The sequence below is a fragment of the Thalassophryne amazonica genome, chromosome 4 (genome assembly GCF_902500255.1).
Source record: "Thalassophryne amazonica chromosome 4, fThaAma1.1, whole genome shotgun sequence".
Taxonomy (NCBI): domain Eukaryota; kingdom Metazoa; phylum Chordata; class Actinopteri; order Batrachoidiformes; family Batrachoididae; genus Thalassophryne; species Thalassophryne amazonica.
Genome location: NC_047106.1, coordinates 20,727,047 through 20,751,076, shown reverse-complemented (window position 1 = coordinate 20,751,076; position 24,030 = coordinate 20,727,047).

The following is a 24,030-nucleotide window of genomic DNA, read 5'->3' as shown; positions in this document are numbered from 1 at the left end:
ACAACTCCTCCAAGATGCTTGGACCAGTTTCCACCAAACCTGCTGTGTTCATGCAGAACTGACCATAAAGGGGTTTGCTTGGGGAAGGGTCAAGGTCATTGGGTCAAAAGTGTCCATTCTGTTTGTTGCTCTTCTCCTCTCAGTTCCTTTGGCTGATTTCCACGAAACTGAATAGGTCTATGATCATCAAATTCAGAAATGACCTTCAAGGGTTCGTTTTGGCAAAGGTCAAGGTTACTGGGTCAAAATCAAAAATTACATTTTTTTTTTCCACTCTGATGCCCACCAAGTTTGGCAAACATATGTAGGTGGGTTTTGAAATTTTCTGGTCAGATCAAATTTAGTAAAGGTCAATCATTAGAGTCAAGGTCATTGCGTCAAAGGTCAAAATTTCTATTTTTCACTGCAATTTGCACCAAACTTGTCAAAAATATGAAGGCATGTTCTGGAATTCCCCAAGCAAGAGAAAATTTACCAAAGTCAACCATTTCCATCAAGATCACTGAGTTCAACTGTGAAATTTTAAGTTTGTTCACTCCAATTTGCCCCAAACATGGCACACATAGCAGCCCAGTTGCACACTTGTTTGTTTTTTCATGCTCCCGTCACAAAATGATTCAAATTTTTGTGATGGGTTTTTTTTAACTCACTATTACAAACGCTACTCCTTGCCCCAACCCTAACCATAACCACCTCCGACGCCCCCGCCCCCCATGCTTCACTTTTAATTTCAAGCAGCCATCATGGAATGTATTAGAATTAATTCGTGCTGGCATGATGAAAATGTGGAACTTTTCATGACAATATCACAAACCAATAGATTAATGTATATTTCGTGCTGCTGAATCACGACATGCCGTGAGACTGGGTTGCATATACAGGTCATATTTCAGCAACCCTAGCTGTCTTCATGCCTATGGGTACTATTGCCTAGTTTTACAAATTTGTACCCATGATTTAGCTCAAATGTGGCTTTATTTACCAGATTTCATTACCTCAAATAAATAAACTACTTATATTGCTAGACCCACCCACCATGCGCTCATCTGCAAGCTCCCCCCTCAGTAGGTGTATACATTGTAGAGGGTCTTTCTGGTGAAGTTGCCCCCTGGTGTCATCTGTCTAGGGTGGTTGTCCAGCCACATCCAACTGGGAGGACCAGGGAAGACCTAGGACACGCTGGAGGAATTATATTACCCCGAAGCCTTGGGAGTGCCTCAGGATCCCTAGGAAGAGTTAGAGAGCTTGGCCAAGGATCAGGAAGTGGGAGGTGAGCTGCCACCACAACCCGGACCCAAATAAGCATGAATGAATGAATGAATGAATGAATGAACTGACTTGGCGTCAGCTGACACCACACTTGATTTCATGAGCCGAGTGTCTCCTTTGTGAGCAACAGTTTTTATAATGTGCTTTAAAAAAAATCACAGTTAAACAGTTGTTTGTTTTTTCAGGCAAATGTAACTGTGTGGTTTTTGAGTTTTTCACCAGATTTGGACCTTAGACTTATATGACTCCCCCTGTGCAGGACGCCAGTCCAATGCAAGTTACTCCTCTGGTCGGGACGAAGCCGCAATGGCGTTAGGTCTTCCACCATTCAGAAGATTCAGATGGCTTTCGGTGGCTTTTTAGTCGAGTGAGTATCCGAGAAATTGTGGAGAGCTGGGCATGTCACAACATGTCCCGTGAGACTTCCAACATGGACTTGCTTTTGTTCTCCACTATTGCTGTCTCCCTAACTGCCCGTTTGACACAAACTACCCAAGGATCCCCTGAAGAAACCTTGAACCAAAGATATCTAATCATCACGCTAGATCACCAGTTAGCAACTAAGTCTCACAAACCTGCAGGATAAGACAGGAAATACCAGGACCGGGTATTAGCTGGTCCTGCAAAGGAAATACCTGCAAAGGTATTAGCATTACCAAACTCCTCTATCCAGCAATCTCATGTCTCCATAAACTCTTCCCAGGGTTCCCCCAATCTCCACAAGTTCAACACTTTCCCGACATGCAGATACACTTATAATGGCCGAGCCCAGGAACTCATTGAGCTCCTGGATTTTAGTCTTGATCCTGGATAATTACAAATCCAGACACTCTGATTCTTCACTCGGCTTTTCAGGGACTGCAACCTGAGTATCCAGTGATGCCACAAAAATAACAGCGTTGTCTGCAAAGTAAAGATTAATAAAGCTTTTATTGCTAACAAAGGCGCTAAAGTCGTTCGGTTCCACAACCCTACCCAACACCCAGTCCGTGCAAGCATTGAACAGTGGAGAAGACAGCAGTAAATAACAATACAATCAGTGGTGCTGTGCATTAATGGAAGGATTAGGAAGGACAAATCCACAAGATGTGTGTTTGTGATGCAAGGCTTTTTGTTGCCATGGCATTGCTTGTAAAACAAAAACAGACTGTTCTAGACTTCAAACTGGGTCATTTGCACAAAATGCTTATGCGTTGCGATGCGCGCCACATTCAATATGGAGTCCTCAATCTGAATACAGTCTGAACAGTTGGTCAGTTTACGGAATGAATACTTTGGAATACTTGCCAGTCATCCCTGTTTAACAGTGCACATGTTTCTTGAACATCAGACGGGGAACCCTTGACATCCACCATCAAACAGCTGCCTTAATCCCTTCCAATAATCCAGGGCTCACCTGTTGAAAGCCAGCAGCAGCAGACACTCGGGTTGTTGCCGGTGTTACATTTCTGCTATGTTGTAGAAAAGTGGCAGTGTGGATGGGTCATAACCCTGCACTGTGGGTGTGCAGGATGACGGGTGACGTCTTTATCTCTGTTAATGTGTCTCTCTCGTGCTGTTGTCATGCATTCCAGATCTGACCCCGACAGGCACTCAGGGGTTATTTTTGCTCTTACATTCAGTTCTGAAGCAAGCAGGTGACATTCAAGAATATTTTCCCTCTGTTGGACATTGTGATGATGACGCATGTTGATCCCACCAAAAGGCAGACAAAACAATGAGTATACACAGTCTACTGGTTGCTATGTAGGCTAACAAGTTTGGGAACCCTTTATCACAAGAGAAGATATGAGCCAGTCATCAATTTTGACCTAATCAGTACCACATGAGGTGACAAAATGACACTTATAATCCAGCCTCATTGTACCATGGCCTACACAAAAATACATGATAACCATCCCAGGGTGGTAGTTATAGCCAGGTAGGGGTCAATGAAGAATGACACAGAGGTCAAAATGTAAAAATGCTTCAATCATGTTGAAAACTATACTACATTATTTGTGTAATCATAGTGATTCCAAAAAGGTATAGTTTGGACTATCTATGACTGAATGTTTTGGAGTTATGGGGTAAAAACAGCAAAAATGGTGACAAAGGTCAGTTTCAGTTTGTACAGGGGTCAAAAGTTAAAGTTGCTCCAATTTCAGTAAAAAAAATACAAATTATTGGTTGAAATAAAAGGATTAATAAATGAAATAGTTGTGACTGTGTTGAATGTTTGGTCTCCAAAGTAAAGGTCAAACAAGGTCGACGTCAATTGGATTCTATGACGTATGACATATGTTACCCCATAACATGATAATTAAGCATGACAGATGGTGCAAACTATTCCTTTTTAGAACCCTAATAACCAAAACAATAATTTGCATAATTTTTACTGAAATTGGAACAACTTTAACTTTTGACCCCTGTACAAACTGAAACTGACCTTTGTCACCATTTGTGTTGTTTTGACCCCATAACTCCAGAGCATTCCGTCACAGATGGTCCAAACTATACCTTTTTGGAATCATTATGATCAGACAAATAATGTAGTATATTTTTCAACATGAATGAAGCATTTTTACATTTTGACCTCTGTGTAATTCTTCATTGACCCCTACCTGGCTATAACCCTTACCAAAAAATAGTACTGATAAGTATATAAAAAAGTAAACTGGAAGTATACTTGAAACATACTTGCATGTACTACTTTTTGGTAAGGGATACCACCCTGGGATGGCTATCAAATGACACTGAGGCTGAAACCTAAGTGTCATTTCATCACCTTAAGTGGTAGCAAAAACCTGCTTGTGCCATGGACTAAAGGGAGTATGGTTCTCTGTTACCAAAAAAAAAAAAAAAAAAAAAAGTGAAAATTGAAGGGCAACAAACTCCAACCTGACTGGCAACAACATGATGCAATCTGCAGCCTCACCACTACATGGCACTAAATCTTACAAACTGTAGCATTAAAGATGAGCGAGTTCAAAAGCGTATTGCTGTAATGGAGCTGGACCAGCAGAAGAATGGATGGACAAATACCCCTCAGACAAACTCTGATGCTGTTTCATGTGATGGCTCACTGTTATTTCTGCTCATTCTTCCAAACAGCACAGCATCATTATTCTGCCAGATTAAGCCGGGGCGCTGGTGTCCTCTCCAGTGTTGTGAAGGTTGAATAGGCTGCTGGGAGCGGGACTAAAGAAACAGACCTGTGGTGACTTTCCAGGGCGGAACTGGGAGAACCAGGACGTGGAACGTATCAAAAGCTCGAGTGCTGATGTGTTTTGACAGTGTTGTGGTAAAGCCGCTCTGCTGTAAGACCTGCAGAGGAAACAAGCTGTGGTTCACACGAAGGACCTTTTACAGTTCACATCATCTACTGAACATTTTTGGCTGAAGTTATTCCTTTCATGCACAGAATTCTATTTTCTCAGCTATTCCAACTATTCCACACTCTGACGTCATCATTCCGCCACAGTGTTTGGGTTTACCCAATGAGTCCTCACACAAACTCCTCCCCAGACCTCCAGGAGATCCAGTTTACTGTGCTGAGGCCTAACACGTGTTTTCTCAGGGTTTGTGTGTCGAAGTGTACAGCTCGTGGGAAAAACTCGCATTCAACACCCACTTGCTGACCTCCCTGATCCCTCACTGTGCCGACTCCTCGTCCGTGGGGAGAGGATGTCCACCAGACTGACGGGGACGAACATATGTAGGGGGACTCAGCCACTCAGCAAAAATGAACTGATGATTCAGTCGTGTGGGAGTCTGGTTTTTATTATTCACCTCTAACAGGGATTGCATATTTGAGATAGTGAGGGAAGTTGGGGCATTTCAGATCTTTGTTACCTCTGCCAAGAAGATAACATTTTTTTGTCTTTGTTCTTTTGTACAGCAAAAATGTGGATTAATGGTTGGGTAGGTGAGTTAGTTCATCCCAACCAGCTTGTGTAAGAAATAAGTCCTTCAAAGGGCTTAGATAAACTACTATGTACCAACTTCATTTCACCTATACATAGATGTCCGCCACCTGCTGGATGCAGCAGCCGTCTTCACATGAACTAACAACTTTACCACACGATCAGATTAGCTACAAGCTACAGAGGCAAAGCAACAACCTGGCATTTATTCATTCATTCAGAGTGAGTGTTTTGCAGCAACAAGCGATAACGGCCGCTATGCTACCAGCTAGGCGGGGCCAAAATAGATGAGAAGTCTATTTTTTTAATTGCTGAACAATGCGACACAGTGACTGTCAATACGAGTGAAGGCAGCATATCAGATGGTTGTTAGAACAAAATAATCCAAGATGGCGGAATACATATTTCTGTATAAATCTAAATATATTTGGCATTTTTCTCATATATTTTGCAAAAGATGGCAAAAAATAGACACTTCTAAATCTAAAAACCCTGTTTTTGTAACCAGATAGTACCACTGAAGCAATTTACAAGACATCTTCTGGAGTTGTTAGCATGCTAACAAGCAATACAGGAAGATCACTGTGAAAGACCTTGGATTAAAACAAATCAAGTGAACTTTGGTTCTGTTAAGCATTCAACCATGGAGGAAGAACTTGAAGTGTCAGTGTTGGGTTTTCCGATCCTTTAAAATCAATCATTAAATATTGTGCACATTAACAGCTAGTGACCATGAGCGGGCCACGACCCAGGAACGCCCATCAGACTATAAACCCCAACTGATTGTCCCCATGCCTTGTAGCTAATGTGAGCATAGGGTTAAGCCAGCAACTGCAGGGAGAAACATAATCCCCACCACATTGACAAATACTGGAGAAAGCAATACAGTGGATGAGAAAAATAAAGCTGCAATTAAACAGCGAGTAGAAAGTGTGAATGTTTGTCTCCTTGTTGAGCTTCTTCAGACCTGCGGGCAGAAAATGTGTTGTTTTAATAAATATCACATCATCAGCTTTCAGGCTCCTCTCCTGTGGAACCAGCTCCCAATTCAGATCAGGGAGACAGATACCCTCTCTACTTTTAAGATTAGGCTTAAAACTTTCCTTTTCGCTAAGGCTTATAGTTAGGGCTGGATCGGGTGACCCTGGACCATCCCTTGGTTATGCTGCTTTAGACGTAGATTGTGGGGGGTTCCCATGATGCACTGTTTCTTTCTCTTTTTGCTCCGTATGCATCACTCTGCATTTAATCATTAGTGATCGATCTCTGCCCCCCTTCACGGCATGTCTTTTTCCTGGTTTTTTCCCTCAGCCCCAACCAGTCTCAGCAGAAGACTGCCCCTCCCTGAGCCTGGTTCTGCTGGAGGTTTCTTCCTGTTAAAAGGGAGTTTTTCCTTCCCACTGTTGCCAAGTGCTTGCTCATAGGGGGTCGTTTTGACCGTTGGGGTTTTTCATAATTATTGTATGGCCTTGCCTTACAATATAAAGCGCCTTGGGGCAACTGTTTGTTGTGATTTGGCGCTATATAAGAAAAAAGTTGATTGATTGATTGATCATCTGCAAAGACAAGTTATTGTCAGTTATTACCTTTCAATCAATCAATCAACTTTTTTCTTATATAGCGCCAAATCACAACAAACAGTTGCCCCAAGGCGCTCCTTTCCAAACAGCCAGTCCAATGAATGACCACTGAAAGGGGAAGGGGCCAGAATGCATCCTTGAGGGATCATTTATTTTGTTTAAAAAAGATAAATAAATAAAAAGGCATTGTACACAAAAGGTCAGAGCTGAGGACTGAATGTTTTTCCTTTGAGGCACTACTATTACAGCTACTACCACGTTTTGTGATCTAATTCTGGATTTAACAAATAAATAAATAAATACTCTGTTGCAGAATCATGATCTGGACACGATGAGCAAATGTCTATTTTCATGCATATCATGCTAAACCATTTCTTGTGAAACTTTTAACAGGGGGAGGGAGGATGAATAAACAGAACAAGGTTTGAAATCTCTGATAGATCTTGTTGTCACTCAGAAGCATCTTTTTCTTTGGGGTTATTATATAACATTTGTATTTACATACAAAGAGGATGTCCCAAGTGCTGTATGACCTCAACACAAAACATCACATAAGTATGAACTCAAAGCACCAAAAAAAAGGAAACATTTCAACAGAAAAGTGCAATTTAATGGCTAATCACACATTAATAAATCCATGACTTTTATCTGGTATAAAGGATTTGTTGTAGTCATGCAGAACGAGTGGACAAGGAGCTGGTCTGCCAACATGTAGACACCGGCTTCAGGGAATATATTAGAACTTCATTTTTAATACCCTATTATCTACATTGTGGTGGCAAAAAGGGGCTGAAATTGGTTGTATTCGGTGGTAAAAGTACCCTTGTAGAACATTGTGAGCAAGCAGGAAAATTTGAAACGTTTCAAAAAATTTGTGATGTTGGGAGAAATTGTGATTCACAAAATGTGGATATCAGATTTAATTGGTGCAGACTGGGGGTAACCTGGTGTAAAAGCAGGTGAAAGCAGGAGATTCCTTCTGATCCTCCTCTGCAACATGGAACCCATGAATGACGCGTCATGCACTTCAACAGAAGGCAGGTTTGGGATGTTAGACATTTTAGCTTTTTGGAAAAGTGTGGGGGGAAAACACAGAAGTAGCATTTTGCTTTGAGCAAAGCAAAAAAGAAAATAATTGTGTAATAGTAATTGTAAATACTCTGCTGTATTCTGTAATAAACAGTTGCAGTCATATGTAAGTGGATTTAAGGGTAAATAATTCCAATTTTACCTACTACTTTGTTGGGGTTTTTTTTTCAGTGGTGCGATTTGTTCAATTTTGAAATGGGGACAGTAATTATTGGGAAATTATGCATCTCTGTGCAAATTTGACTTGTTTATTGCCTGGTATGATTCATAGTACCTGACCAACACCAAAATATCTTTGGTACACATGTGAATAAGAATAAAATCAACTTTATTTATCCCAAAGGAAATTACTTTGGCTGAGTACCAAAACAGTGATAGTAAACAGTGAACAATGTTTGTTTTTGCTTTTGTTTTTTCATTTGTTTGTTTTTTAATACATTTGTACAAGACGGTCGACAATATTGTACATAACTCTGAGTAAGTGAATAACTCTGAATAACTCTGTTCATAATGTATTCATCCTGCAATGGGGGGGGATTATACACTCTGATTGTCACAGGTAGGAAAGACCTCCTGTGGTGCACCTTGGTGGTCTCAGTCTGTGGCTGAATGTGCTCTGACAGGACATCAGTGTGGCATGCAGGGGGTGGGAGGTTCTGTCCAGGATGCTGAGCAGTTTCCTCAACATCCTCCTCTCTGACACCTCCAGCACAGACTCCAGCTCAACCCCCAGGACAGAGCCAGCTCTCCTGATGAGCTTGTTGAGTCTGTTCATCTCAGCTGCCTTCAGCCTGCTGCCCCAGCACACTACAGCGTAGAAGATGATGCTGGAGACCACCATTTGGTAAAACATCTGCAACATATTTCTGCAGACACTGAAGCGCCTTGGTGTGCCCTATGTTGTGACTTAGCCCTACATAAAAAACTGAATTGTTCATCCTGGATAAGTCTGATCATTCTACTTCATGGCAATCAGCTGCAAAGTTGATAAAACAATAAAGAAACAAAATTGCTTGATTTTCCATGAACTGGTTTTCATATAATCAAGCATCCACATTTTACAACAATTAACACATTTCTTTGTGTATGAATTGTTTAGATAATAAATAATCCTGCTGAAATTATTTGAATGTCAAACATGTCTCATAAAAATAAGATAAATGTACATTTGTATTGTGTCACCTTAACTTTATGTTAATTTGCAAAAGCAGCTGGGTGGTGCTGAACAGAATAAATGAGTAAAATGGAGCTGAAAGCATCTTTTAGGGAGTGATTACACAATAAGATATCCTTTAAGTTTATATGAGGGGGTGACTTGCATTCAGAGCAGAGCTTTCAACATGCATGTCCACTCCAGGCAACACCCTGCTTCTTCTCTTTTGTCCACCTTAATTTAAGGGTTCAAGCCTATTTTCCAGCAGAGGAGCAGTTTGATTTTTCTTTTTTCCCCCAGCTTCTCGAAGGCGTGTGCCAGATGCCCCTTTTTTCTTCAGAGGGGCCCTTGTATTCAAATCACAGCAGCTGGGAAGTGTTTTAAGATGAAGAAAGAGGGTGGGTAGATTCTGGGAGTTTTGAAAAATGTGATGGTTGGGGGGTGGGGGGGACACTGCATAATCTGCCACACATCTATAACAGAAATCCTACAGCTTTGATGCACATGAGCAGTTTGGGTCATATGGGCTCTTTAAAGTGCCTCTTCCTCTGAGCTGAGAGAGACACAGAGACAGACAGAAAAGGATTCTGGGTAGACGGGGTGGAAAGTGACTGTAGACACAGCAGGTTGTCTGCCCACAGGTGGCGAAGCTGCAGCAGGGGCTATCATCGGGGAGCGCCTGTCGTTCTTATTTTCTTTGTTCATCTCTGCCTCTATAATGAATTCTGAATGCACTGTGATTTTTGTGCAGTATGCTCTCACATATGCTGCCATTTTTAACTGGCTCGTGCTTAGTTTGGTCTCATTAAGGGTACAGCACTGTCTTCCCACTGATTCAGCCACAGCGCATAGATTATTTTCTGGCCTTTATTACACAGTGCACAACAGACATAGCAGAAAATGTGAAGCTTGAGAGTGGGAGACGTGGTGAAGGTCCAGAATCAAACCAGGGGCATCACATTTATAGAATGTGTGTTTTTGACTGTTGGTTTCCAAAGCTGCACAGGCAGAGCTAATAGCATACAAATAATGAATGTTTATGAATGTTATGGTTCAAATATTTCATGAGGTGAAAGATGGAATGGTCCATCTTTCACCTCATGAAATATTCTTTCCATTGCACAAATGAAAAAAACATTCATTATTTGTTTTATATAACACCTAAAATAGATCCTTGTCATTTGATATTTCATTTCTTTATAAACAAGAGAAAAGGGACTTTAACCTTTCCTGGTCCTACGGTGTCCGTCAAAGCTCAGTAGCAAGGTCGAGATGCCCCGTCTCACCCAGGCATCATCTGACAGAGCTTGCTGTGCCCCAGTGGTCGCCCTCAAACCCCATTCTGCGGCGGGGCCAACTCGACCTGTGCAACTCTGCCATGGGATAAGGGGGACATGTCCCCCCCCACCTTTTCAAACAGGGGGGACAGAATATGGTATGCCCCCCCCACCTTCTGACATATATGTGTGTAATTGAAACATGCTATGTCAGTCTTATGTGCAAAACCATGTCAGAATAGTATCTTTGTTTCTGCAAGTTTGTATTTTTAGCAGCATTGACTTGTTTACAACACCTGTTTCTTTTTGTCACATTCGGAATTTTCTGGGACTGCTTTTGCCCAGATTTGAAACCAAAAATAGTTGCCTCTAGGGCAGGGGTGGGCAATCATGTGCCATGAAGGGCCGAAGCACTGCAGGTTTTCCTTGCTACCAATCACCTCAGCAGGTGATTTCATTAATGTTCAGGTGTTTCAGCAGGTGTTTCATTGACAACCAGGTGGTTATGTTCAAGGGAGAAGCTCATCAGCAACCCACCTGCTGAGGTGATTGGTTGCAAGGAAATCCTGCAGTGTCTCGGCCCTCGTTGCCCACCCCTGCTCTAGGGACTAGTGTCTACACATAAGTATCAATGGACCATATGCTAATTTACTAAATTCTGAAAGTTAGAAAAGGAAATCAGAAAAGCTATCTGGGACCTCAGAAAGCCCATCTGGAATTATTGCTTGATCTCCAAAATCAGTCTGTGCAAGCGAAATTATGTTCAGTATGAGTGTTGTCATTAGTGCCACTTCAAAAATTAAATTCATGATAAGTAATTTATCCTAAATTTCTGATCTGTTGTTTTTTCAAACTTATGCAAAAACAAATCTTGAGAAAAAAATACAGTATGCGATAGTTAATAATTATTAAGAGCCTGTTCTTTCATCTTTATGAATACATTTTACCACATTGCAGTTGTTTTTTAATGAAAACTCAACCTATCATTCTTTTTGAGTTCTACACATGTGGTGACACCTTATTTACACCAGGATGTTAATAAAATCAATGCTGGCTATTCTCAGAATAAAGTACTTATATCCACAGTTTCAATTTGCATAAGTCAAATGGTGTCCACCTTATGGTCTCAAAACATTAAAATTATTGTTCTGGATGCTCAGAATGCATCTGAGCTTATCTAGAAACCACTGGCTTCTGGGGGCCTAAAGCGGCTCCCACACCCCCGGCCTATGGGCTTCGGCACTGCGGGCCTCGCACTTTGTCCCCCCCCCAATTTCTAGTTCTAAATTGCGCCCTTGGACTCCGCCTCCGGCAAACACTGCTTTCTCAGAACCCCCCCAACTCACCCTCAAGCCCCCTCAGCCCATCCAGCTTTCCCGTCCATTACCCAGCGAATCTGAGCACTGTGTTGGGCCGCTGTTTGGTTTTAAGCTAAGCGCTGTCGCCACTAATGCGAGCATGCGGTGGCGTGCAATGGCACAAAATGTATAGAACCAAGATTGCACAGTAAATGGAACACTGGCAGATGGTACAAATAAACCATACTGGTGACATACAAACCACCAATCAAATGACATGGATCTATTCAGGCGTTATATAAAACAAATAATGAATGTTTTCAAATCCTCTCTGGCTAACTTGAAGAGTTTGCAAAAGCTAGGGTGTCACTGTGGCTAAGACTTCCACTGTCAGCTGATTTGAATAAGAAAATCCTGTTTCAGTCCTGCGTGGGGAAATTTCCAATGCCACAGCAGTAGTGGTAATAGTAACTGTACAACAGTCGGGTGGAGTTAAATGTGCAAATAGAACACAGGGTAAATACTTAAACATGGCAAACTGAAGGAATGAAAAATAGAAACACACTATACACATTGTATGCATTTAAATATATGTGCTGCATAAAACAAGTTCAGTGTGAAGCAGATTTAACAAAAGTATTGACCCGAGATATACATAAGTAAATATATACAATCACTGGAAGTAAGGCAGATTGTACAGTAAGACAGAGGTTCTTCAGTTATTATTTCACTCACATCAGACTACCTGGTGTCATACAGACTCCATGGCAATACTTTTTTACAATTATTTCTGCTTGGTTCATCTTGTGCTTTTCTCCTTTTGTGCAACTCCTACTTCATCATATATCTACCAGTAGATCACAAATCATGTGGTTTGGGAATGACAAATCCTATGTGTTAGGGTTAAGGCTGGCTAGCATTCGGATAAATATTCCTTTGGTGGACCCTGAGATGTGAAAATTCAGCTATAATTGCATCTGGCTCCAGGCCAGATGCAGTCTGTTTTTTTGTGTGAAAATCCTTCTCTTTCACTCCACAATGATACTGTTGCTGGTATTGCAATTGACAAAAATCCCATCCAGCCTATAACTCCTTCAAAGCTGTCATGGGTGTCTTGGTGGCTTCCTTCATTAGTCCTCTAATTGCCCGGTCACCCTGTTTTTGAGATTTACTGTGCAGTATCATACTGTGTGTGTGTGTGTGTTTCAAAAAAGGTGCCTTAAATGATTTTTTTTCTGCCGCTAGATGTTGCACTAGTTGTGTTTTCAGAATTGAAACAATCCTTCCCTTCTCAGCCACTCCTCCCCAACTGCTTCCTTCCTCTGCATTGATAAAAACTATCTGCATTTGAAGCCTTTCAACATGTCTAACAGCTTTGTATGTGTGAAAATCCAGTTATGTATATGTTGTAGTCCAACCGTATTCTTAATCAGAGACATTTTTAGCCTCTAAATGTGATTTTTAGATAGACCAAATTGGCTCAAACATAAGCTGAGATGTTTTTTTCCGTAAAAATATAACTAAAACTATACAGGCAACTTATTCAGGCCAATACGGTATTTCTGGAAAGTTTCTACTGTCAACCATCTTGGGGAAAAATACAACAGCTTTGCAAGGAGTAGTCAGTATTACAGTCTCTTTATAAACGGGGGAGGAGTATTGGTTTCACATGGCAGGACTCGCATGCACTAAATGTGCACATGTGGAAATCTCATGCAAGAAATAAGCATGCACAGCCAGATCAAGAATGTAAACAATGGCTAGAAAAGCTCAGAGCACAGAGGGAGTGTTGCTTCCTTCTCTGAAAAGGACATTATTAAGCCACAGAATCTCTACACAGAAAATAGTTTTTTGCTGCTGTACTAATCATTAAAATGTCATTAAGGGTGCCTTTAATGGTTGAAGTAAATTAAGTCCAAGACCTATTCAGTGACTTGGAAATATTCATGTATCTAGCATTTTTGTGAAACCCTTTAAAATCCAACTGAAAATTCTTGAACAGATGGAAGCCTGGAGGTTAATGAAGTGGGTTTGTGATCAGAGGAACCTCTGGACAATTCACTGTCAGACAGGAAACTCAAGAAACTGCTCTTGAGCAAGTTTCCTTTTCTATGATTTGCTCTCAGTGTGCAGTTGTGCACCTTGGATTGCAGCACAGGGGTGGGTGGGTGAATCTGAAGCATCACTCTAAAGCTCTTTGAGTGTCTGCATGGGATGATAAATGGACTGCATTTACCATTAATCTTCATTGTGGTGATGGACAGTGCCACTTACTTTTTTGTGTATGTGTCACTGTCCAGATACTTAGGGACCAAATAAACTGTGCACTGACTTAATGAATACACTTATTAGTGCCTTCCTCAGCTACCTTAGCAGGTAGCTGTAGCTTTAGGCCTGGGGCAGATGTCATCAGGTGGTATCCAACCTTCTCTGGGTGTTTCAGCCCTAAACCACGACACCCTCCAGTTGGTGGGCCCGCAGTGAGTGGCCAACTCACTGCCCATTTGCCCCCGGCTTCCAGCTCTCCTCCTCCCTTTTGCTCCAGATCCAGCATGAGGCACGTTCTGCCTCCTCCCCCATCCGGCGAGCCGCTTGCTTTTTACTCTGCTCATCCATCCCAATGGCACAAAGGAAGCTCCATGTAGACTTCGCTGGGAAGCCCCTACACCCTATCTCTACAGGGAAAACCCATGCTTGCCAGCCCCTGTCTCGACATTCTTGGGCCAGAGGTTGGTATTTTGCAGCTTTCCTTTCGTGGGCCTCCTCGCAGCCCTCTTCCCATGGCACCGTTAGCTCGACCAGGATTATCTTCTGGTCTTTTGCCGACCACAGCACTATGTCGGGGCGGAGGGATGTTTGCACCACCTCGGGAAACTGCAACCTACTCCCTACATCCACCCTCATCTCCCAGGAGCTTGCGGCATGAAGTATACTGGGTCTTATCCTTTTGGTGGTCTGTACAGGCCTGGCTCCTTCCTTAAGGAAGGTGATCATTCTTCCTGCAGTTGTGTGAACTGGTCTCTTCTTGACTCTCTCCCGCTCTATGGTATCAGCCAATGAGAGGAGCACTTTGTCATGACGCCATCTATACCGCCCCTGGGTCAAAGATATTTTACACCCAGAGAGTATGTGGGCCAGAGTCCCCTTCTGGCTGCACAACTTGCAAAGTGGATCCTCTCTTAGCCCCCATGTATGCAGATGTACTGGGGAGGGGAGGGTGTCATAGACCGACCGCAAGAGGAAGGAGATGCGGTATGGCTCCAGGCGCCACAGCTCTCTCCACGTGACTTTGCGCCTAGGCAAATCCCATTTTGTCCAGGCCCCCTGGGATCCTTGCTGCACTGCTCTGGCTACTCGCTTCTCCTCCTCCCTGTTCCTCACTTCTGCCTGCACCATGCCTCGCCTGGTTCTCATGTTTGCGCCTCCCCAAGTTTGAAATTGTGCAGAGCCGAAACCTTGTCGATGGACGCATTGGTTGCCAGCAATATCCCGCAACTTCAGGGAACCGATGGCCTGTTCCACAGCTGTGTTGGCAGACCATTTGTGTCCAGACCTAGTTGTAATGCCCGCTTGTTTAATGAGGTCATCATTAGAATTCCTCAAGCTTAGGACGACCCTGCATTTTGCCACCTTGTACTCCTCAACAACTGATGACAGGGGGAGTTGCAATTGACCAGACCGGATGTAAAGGCCCACTGCTGAGAAGCTTGGGGGAATTCCCAGCCACCTCCGCAGGTGCTTGTTGATCTTCCTCTCGATGACCTCGATGGTAGTCATGGGAAACTCATAGACTGTGAATAGCCAAAGTAGCCTGGGCAAGAGGCCATGTTGATACAGCCAGGTCTTGAACTTGCCCGGGAGTAAAGACTTATCTATCTTCTTCAGCCATTCCTCGGTCTGCTTCACAGCCTCAGCAACATTGGCTCCATCCATCATCGACGCATTGAACCATTTTCCCAGGCATTTTATTGGGCTGCCCTCGATGGATGGAATGACCTCACCCTGTACTTTGAGGCTAAACTTGCTGGTGACTCTACCCTTCCTAATGACCATACTCCTAGACTTCCTGGCTTTAAACAGCATACCTGCCCAGGTGGCGACACTACCCAAGGTTTCCAGCACCCATCTTGCTTGGACGTGCGTCACAGTTGTTACAGTGATGTCGTCCATGAATGCTCGCAGCACTGGCTGCTCTACACTGGATTCCAACTTGGGACCCCGGGTTATGCCCTCTGCTGCAGATAACAATAAGTTCATTCCCATAATGAACAAAATGGGGGAGATGGTACACCCTGTTGGAATCCCCTTTTGGAGGTCCAGCCAACTGGTGGTAAAGAACGCTGATGAAAACCTGAGTCGAAATCCCGCAAGATAGTTGTTAATCAAGCCTCGAATTGCCATAGGAATGGAATAATGGTCAAACCCTTCTTGGATGAGGTTATGTGAAATTGACCCATAAGCGTTGGCAAGATCTAACCAGACGACTGTTAGGTCACTTTTCTTCTGCCTTGCTTCTTGAATCAATTGACTAATCATCGAGGTGTGTTCCAGACAGCCCTAAAAGCCTGGGATACCACCTTTCTGGATGGATGTATTGATATATTGGTTTTGTATCATATAGGTGGTAATTCTTCGTGCCAGAACAGAAAAAAAGATCTTACACTCTACACTAAGGAGAGAGATTGTCCTAAACTGAGAGATTGTGGAGGACCTCTCCTCCTTTGGAACAAAACATCCCTCCGCCAATTTCCAGCTGGGTGGAATTATGCCCCTGGCCCAGATCTTCTTCATAATTTTCCACAACCTCCTAAGGAGTTTGGGACATTTCTTGTATACCTTATATGGTATACCACTTGGGCCAGGGGCAGCTGAAGATTTGGCTTTACGGACGATGTCCTTAACCTCCTGCCATGTAGGTTCCTTCACATTCAACTCAATTATTGGCTTTCCAGGCCTTGAGATATTGTGGTTGGTTCCTAGACCCTGACCCCTATTAGGGTCGCTGTAGGCTTCCACAAGGAACTCTTCTACCTCCGCCTTAGAGCTGGAGAGTGAGCCAGATCTTTGTTGGCCGAGAAGTGTCTTAGTGAAGCTGTATGGGTCTCTTACAAACTAAGCTCTCTTCTTCTCTTTTTTCTGACGCTGCTTCCGAAGCTGTTCTGCTCTTCTGAGCCTACGCAGCTGTCCTCGCAGCTCAGTTGTTAGATCTCTAATACCTTCTCTCTCGGTCAGTGAGCTGGTCTTAAACCGTTTGCTCAGTGCTTTTATCTCGCTCCTTAGCTGACGAATCTCCCTCTCCCTCCTATTTGGCTGCTGCTGCGGTTGGCATTGGCCTTTCTGCTCTATTGTACCAAACCGTTCCTTGGCAACGTTGTATATTATGGTGGTAATTGCATCTATCTTCCTATGTACCGACCCTGCTACGGTAACTTCCAAAATACCTTCAATATCATCCTCCAGTTGTATCCACGCCTTATCATCTACCATCTTTGGCCATCTAATCCTCTCTCGCTTCGCCAATTGGGTTGAGGTTACTGGGGGGGGGTTCACATTAGCAGGTTTCTGGTGCTGAGGCAACTCAGGTGCGGAGAGATCTTCAGCACTATGGGGTGCTTCCTGGCTGTAGGTCTCCATCGTCTGACCAGACTCTGGGTCTGTGCGCTGCACTGGGGTTGCTGATGTTCCACACTTAGACCTGCTCTGGTGTTGCTTAAGTCCTCTGGTACTTTTGCAGATCTTCCCGCAATGGCACCGTATAGTGTACTCCACTCCAGTCAATGTAGATTGCTTAAGCTTTCTCGTAGTCATGTTCCTTGTCCTGGCCGATACCGTTATATCCGTCCCATTGAGCCTCTCTTCCGCCCCCCCTCTCGGGAGACTCTGGGGGTATTGTTCATTTAATTCCTTTGTAGCTTGGGTTGGTGCCCTCTTGCGAGTGCTGCTCACAGGATAGCTAGCCCTGTGTGCCCACGCCAGTCTTTCCTGGAGGTGAGCTGTCTCTCCAGCGTCACCGACCTTTCTCAGTTGTCATCTAGTCTAATTCCTAGAAGCCACTGGTAACCCAGAGATGACTTAATGAATACACTGTCCAGATACTTAGGGACCAAATAAACTGTGCACTGACAGTAATCTAGAAGATACAGCCAATGCTTTATTGTGCACAATTTGCCAGATTTTCATGAAACTCCTTGGGGCTCTCAACAGGCTGTTTGAATGTCTTCCCAGAGGACTATTGTAACCCCAGAAGGTCAGAACACAGAAGGCATGGTGGGTGGTAACTGAACTCACATATGTCGCTGTAGATCCTCCTCCCAAGTGAGAGGAAAACTGAATCTAATTAATAGTTTGTTATATTTCCTGCTGCTGCTATAGTAGCACAGTTATAGAATCATATATGTATTTGCTGAAAGGTTTTTAAACCCCACATCAATGAAGAATTTCCAATATGGTTAAATAGAACAACATTCAAGTGTCATGACATTTGTTGTACAGTAAAGTAAAGTGATAGTCCCAGTTTCATGTTACAACAATGGTAGCGAGTTGTGTCATGTGATATGTTGGTGCCCATCCATCCATTTTCTTCCACTTCATCCGAAGTCGGGTCGCGGGGGCAGAAGCTCAAACAAAGCCGCCCAGACCTCCCGATCCACACACACCTCCCCCAGCTCCTCCGGGGGAACCCCGAGGTGTTCCCAAGCCAGCTGTGAGACGTAGTCCCTCCAGCGTGTCCTGGGTCTTCCCCAGGGCCTCCTCCCAATGGGACGTGCCTGGAACACCTCTCCAGCGAGGCGTCCAGGGGGCATCCGAAAAAGATGCCCAAGCCACCTCAGCTGGCTCCTTTCGACGTGGAGGAGCAGCGGCTCGACTCCGAGCTTCTCACCCTATCTGTAAGGGAGTGCCCAGCCACCCTGCAGAGGAAACTCATCTCGGCTGCTTGTACTCGCGATCTTGTTCTTTCGGTCATGAGCCAAATCTCTTGACCACAGCGACCACATCACTGCAGATGCTGCACCGATCCATCTATCGATCTCATGCTCCATCTGTCCCTCTCTCGTGAACAAGACCCCGAGATACTTAAACTCCTCCACTTGAGGTAAGGATACTCCACCGACCTGAAGAGGGCAAGGCACCTTTTTCTGGTCGAGAACCATGGCCTCGGATTTGGAGGTGCTAATTTTCATCCCAGACGCTTCACACTCGGCTGCAAACTGCCCCAGTGCACGCTGAAGGTCCTGATTTGACGAAGCCAACAGAACGACATCGTCCGCAAACAGCAGAGATGAGATTCTGTGGTTCTCAAACCAGAGCCCCTCTACACGCTGACTGCGCCTAGAAATTCTGTCCATAAAGGTAATGAACAGAACCGGTGACAAAGGGCAGCCCTGGTGGAAGCCGACGTGCACTGGAAACAGGTTTGACTTACTACCGGCAATGGGAACCAAGCTCCTGCTGTGGTCGTACAGGGACTGGATAGCCCTTAACGAAGGACCCCGGACCCTGTACTCCCGGAGCACCCCCCACAGGGCGCCTCGAAGGATACGGTCGAACGCCTTCTCCAGATCTACAAAACAAATGTGGACTGGTTGGATGAACTCCCATGAACCCTCGAGCACCTGATGGAGGGTGTAGAGTTGGTCCAGTGTGCCGCGACCAGGACAAAAACCACATTGAATCCTAAATCCGAGGTTCGACTATCGGTTGAATTCTCCTCCCCAGTACTCTGGAATAGACCTTACCACGGAGGCTGAGGAGTGTGATCCCCCTGTAGTTGGAACACACCCTCTGGTCCCCCTTCTTAAACAGAGGGACCACCACCCCAGTCTGCCAATCCACAGGCACTGTCCCCAACCGCCACATGATTTTGCAGAGATGTGTCAACCAAGACAGTCCCACAACATCCAGAGACTTAAGGTACTCCGGACGGATTTCATCCACCCCAGGAGCCTTGCCACCGAGGAGCTTTCTGACCACCTCTGTGACTTCGACCTGGGTAATGGATGAGTCCGCCTCTGAGTCCCCAGTCTCTGCTTCCTCTTCGGAAGACGTGACGATGGAATTGAGGAGATCCTCGAAGTATTCCTTCCACCACCCAACAACATCCCCAGTCAGGGTCAACATCTCCCCACCCGCACTGTAAACAGTGTTGGTGGAGAGCTGCTTCCACCTCCGGAGACGTCGGACAGTTTGCCAGAATTTCTTCTAGGCCGACCGATAGTCCTCCTCCGTGGCCTCTCCGAACTCCTCCCAGACCCGACCGCACAGGCTGCAGCACGCTTGGAGTACCACCTGCCAACAAAGACAAGTAGGACTCCCTCTTCAGCATATGTTGGTGCCTGCATCACAAATATGTCTTACTGCTGTGTGACTGTGAGAAGATAATTCGCACAGATATTCGCCAAGATTTTGGGATTTGCCAGATTTGCACAGTTGCCCCAACTGTTGTGGAGCTCGAGCCAGGCCTGAAAATTTCAGATGCAAAATTTTGAAAGCAAATTTTCAAATAAAGTAATCATTCACCGTGATCTACATGGAGAGTGAAACCTGTTCCATACAAAACATCTGTGGCAATTTTGTTGTGCTTTGACAAAGAAAGATTGCATTAGTATGCACTGTTGTTCATGTCACAAAACATTATGAAATTGTGGCGATAATCTCATATATCTGTTTAATGTAATTCGATTACATAGCGTTGTGCACCACCAATGTATAAACTCTTTCAAAGATTAATTATTATACTTTGCAGTTATTTATAAGACACATTTGGGTCGTACAAATACCTTCCTTTTAAGTGATATAACTTATTTTGCCAGATGGATCTAGATATCGAGCCAAGTTGCTCAGTAAAATAATAGCTCAAAGAGCTAGCTAAACAATAAGCTTGACTACTTTCTTAACCCATAGCTGGAAATTAGACTAAATTAACAACCAACTAAATACAAAGGCAAAAATACAGTCATGTACTCAGCATATGTAAGACTAGACCTCTTGGTGAAATTTTATTTGACATGCATTATTGGTAAATGTCCACCAGGTGGACATATTGCTCCATTTCAAGAACCTTGAGTACTGCCTGTTGCGCTTTGACAAAGAAAATTACAAAAGTATGCACTGTTGATTTTTTTTAAGAAAGCAGTGTAAATGTGGTGGTAATCACATTTATCTATCTGTTTTATAAAATTAAATTATAATTGTGTTCCACCAGTGCATAAACTGTTCAAAGGGGAATAAATGTACTTTGCAATCATTTGTAAGATACATTTGGGCAGTACAAATACTTTCCTTTCAAAAAATTAACTTATTTTGCGGGATGCACCTGAGATAGCTAGCTATATAGTTAACTATATAGCTAGCTAGCTTACGTGAACAGTAAAATAATCTGAACTAGCTAGATAACAAGATTAGTTTATTATGGTAATCCCCAGAGGGAAATTTGATTGTAATGGCAATCAAAAACAGAGACTACACAAGATGTCCAGAATAACAGATGTTAATTTAAAATGTTGACCAAAAAATGTACAGTACTGAATAAATACTGTTAAAAACACATCATAACGTAATCAAACTACTAAATACTGCTGCTACAAGAGGCTGCTGCTAACATTATATCCTATGTGAGCTAGCTACTGTAGCTAGCCAAGATCAGTTAATATATCCTGCAACTACGTTTGCCAACCGTCCCTTGAAAAACGGAATCGTCCCTTATTTGGAAATAAAAATGCGCGTTCCGTATTGACCTGAAACGGGACGCAGTTTGTCTCGTATTTCTGTGAGAATCAAAAAGTCTGTAAAATGTCAGTGGAATTGACTGGCGCTTTATATGGAAACTTACGGTAAATTTGATCCCAGCCTCTCTCCTGCTTTTCACCAATGAGCTGACAGACACGAGTTGACAATACAGAATCACTCTTATCTCATTGGTCGAGGGACATCTGCTCGCAAGAAGATACCGACGTCATGAGCCGACGACGGTCGCTGGACGACAATAACAAATCAGCATGGCTGATATCGATACAGACGCCGACACTGGCACTGCAGATATGTCTACGGACAGCAATGTCTGTAACGTCGTTACTCCTCCTCCTAAAAAAACAAAAAAGAATGCAAAAATACAGGGGAGAATGAGAAAAGGAAAATGGCTGGCTGGAAAAGGTGCGCGACAACAGTATTATTTACTTTTCAGACTTTATTTTTTGCACTTTTTATTACACTAAATGTGCAAATGTGCACTGTTACATTGTTTTGCACTGTTACATTGTTTTGGATGATGCAAATTTTCTATTGTTTTTTTTTGTTAATTTATACAATTTTAAGTTAAGCAATAGCACTACAGAGATTTATTTTTAAAGAAGACAGAATGCTCATATTGAAATTGTGAGTGAAAATTTATTTTGCACTAAAAATAAATTGCTAAATAATCATTTGTTTTCCACATGTTCATATCAGAACAAATGCATGTATGCATCTACCTAAATTCAGGGTCAAGTCAACAGTCAAATGGTTAAAAATCGTTTCACACAGACGCTTGGAAGGGTGAAGGCAATGGTCAGTCGGCCGGTCGGCCCTGGTGGTGAGGTGTCCCTTATTTATTTTTCAGAGAGTTGGCAACCCTACCTGCAACAGTATGGAAAGGTGAAAAATTCTGGCATTAGACAAGACTCTCTTTAAATGTGAGATCTGCACAGGACTTAAACACAACAGTCACATAGCTTTCGATTGTGACCATCAGAAGGTGCTGCAGAAGCAATGACATGGCTGTTGCATGACAAAAGCTTCAACAAAAGGTGTAAGCTTTCTTGCTGATTTTTATTTTAAATTGTATGGTACTTGGTGATTGACTCTTTCTTTATCAATGCTCAAAATAATTTTCTCATCCATGCTTGTGTGACAACTCTGCTATGATGATGATGTTGGAGGTCTCAGCCCATCAACCAATGCTCAGAATTGATACATGTGAAGGTATCCAGAGCCTCTTTCAGAGCGCAGAGTTAGAAAAGATGGGGCTGGGTGATCAAACACAATTGGACACAGACCACAACGGAATTCTACTACAATGCAAGACTTCTAGACTCTGTAAGTGGTGTTATGAGTACCAGAGAAATGAAACCCAAGCCTACAATCCTAAAGTTAACCCTAATCGTAAACCCCAAATACAGAAAAAGTCAAGGTTGCTGTGCAGTTGACACATAATCTTAGAGCTTCACGCCAAATTCAGCAGCATGCGTTCATTTTCAAAAGTGCGAAACCTTCCAAATTCATCCACCTTCTCATGCTGCACTGAACAAATGCAATCACTCAATGAGGCAGCTAGCTTAGCTAGTTATTATTTCATTTACACAGAAATGGTCTTTTGAGCTAATTTTTGTCATGTAGTCTGACATTGGAAAATGTAGGGTGCTAACAGGTAGGGGTGGTAGCCAAGTTGGTAGTGCGCTTGTTTCCACTGCGGAAGGTTCTGAGTCCAAGCCATCCAAAGTGAAGTTGCTTCATGAAGGTCCTCTGATCCCAAATCAACATTTTGCCTTGTGTCTGCTAGTGACCCCAAGGGAGACACCAAAGGGACAAACAACAAGTTAGTGGTTTTTACAAAGGTTTGTGTGTAACAAATAGAGGTTGCTACGCTTACATAGCACCCCACATTCACCCACATGTCAGGGCGCTGCCATACAAGGCGCTCAACTGTACTCAGCGGGAACAACTTGGTGACTAAAGACCTTAATGATTTTCAGGTCTGATGGGAAATCAAACCAAGGATCTTCTGTACCGGTTTAACCTGGTCTAGACCATCACCTGCCCAACCACACGTCCAGTCTGACTCATTTCGCTACAGCACAAATAACGTGAGGTGACCATTTTTATTGCAACCACCCACAAACAGTCTCTCAGCTGTTTGAGGAGCTGGATTTCTGGCAGCGCCTCTGGATGTCTGCAGGATAGATTTTAAGGTGGTGGGTGGAGAGGCTGCTAGAAAAGGGCTGTGGTGTTTATTTCAATCTATTGTTCAACCTTTCAGGTTTATGCAAAGCTCAGTCTCGAGAAAGACAACAGATACTTTGCTTGATAAACTGGTGTTTTATCACCACCTTGTGGTATGATGTAATATTACAGTCACTTTGTTTTGCACTACATTGTTTTTTTTGAAAGAAATACTTCCCCCTTTTAACTTTTAGAATGTTTTAACTTTTTTATTATTAATTTCACAGAATCAAAGCTGTAGAGATCATTTGAAATAGGTTAATAACGTTTTCTTGAACCATATTGTTTATGGTAATATTGAAGATCTGTCACACTCTAGTGGAAAAAAGGACAAACTACATTTGTAGTCCTCCAGCCGCAAAGATTGACTTTGTAACAATAACTGACCAAACAAAAGCAAAGCATTTTTTTTAAAAAATATTTTAAAATAAATAAATAAATTCATGGTCACTCAAACACAAGCGACTTGGAAATGTTCATGTATCC